The 245-nt window shown below is 36.7% G+C and overlaps 1 protein-coding gene across 1 annotated transcript in view; it reads right to left on the bottom strand.

Moving 5' to 3' along the window:
- Positions 1–245, bottom strand: part of LOC119581843 (organic cation transporter protein-like) — a gene marked incomplete at its 3' end in the record, with an annotated part of 16,256 nt that overhangs the window by 12,336 nt on the left and 3,675 nt on the right.

The following is a 245-nucleotide window of genomic DNA, read 5'->3' as shown; positions in this document are numbered from 1 at the left end:
CAACACGAATCCGAGTCAGTTGACGCTTCTTTTTTTATTCCCAGAGACTAAAGACCCTATAATTACGGCCACAATTGACTTAATGTTGTTGTTTTTTTATTCTGAGATTAAATGTGCTACATCCTCCCCCCAGCCTTATTTTTTTCCAGAGATTAAACGCCATATAATTACGTCCTCATTCTATTTTTTTCTGAGATTAAATGTGCTATAATTAAAGACCCGCCCACCCACCCTTAATAGTCATA

This window comes from Penaeus monodon, chromosome 15, assembly GCF_015228065.2.
Source record: "Penaeus monodon isolate SGIC_2016 chromosome 15, NSTDA_Pmon_1, whole genome shotgun sequence".
NCBI classification, from domain to species: domain Eukaryota; kingdom Metazoa; phylum Arthropoda; class Malacostraca; order Decapoda; family Penaeidae; genus Penaeus; species Penaeus monodon.
Note: the sequence above shows the minus strand (reverse complement) of the source record. Positions and strands in the feature narration are given on the sequence as shown.